Below are 333 nucleotides of genomic sequence, written 5' to 3'. Positions count from 1 at the left end.
AAAAAAAAAAAAAAAAAAAAAAAAAAAAAAAAAAAAAAAATAAATAAATAAATAAATAAATAAATAGATATGTAAATATATGTGTTAATGGATAAATATATTTGTCTCCTTTTTTTGTTTTTTTGGATTTTCTTTGTTTAGGGTTTTTTTTTGTTTTTTTTTGTTTTTATTTATACTTTTTGTTTTACCTCTACAAAAACAAAAAAATAAAAAAATAAATAAATAAATAAATAAAAATAAATAAATAAATATATAAATAAATAAATATATAAATAAATACACCTATCTCGTTTTGTTTTATTTATTTTATTTTTATTTATTTACATTTGTGTT

Source organism: Eimeria mitis, genomic scaffold (genome assembly GCF_000499745.2).
Source record: "Eimeria mitis Houghton genomic scaffold, Emh_scaff2864, whole genome shotgun sequence".
Classification (NCBI taxonomy): Eukaryota; Apicomplexa; class Conoidasida; order Eucoccidiorida; family Eimeriidae; genus Eimeria; species Eimeria mitis.
This window is presented reverse-complemented; position numbering follows the sequence as displayed.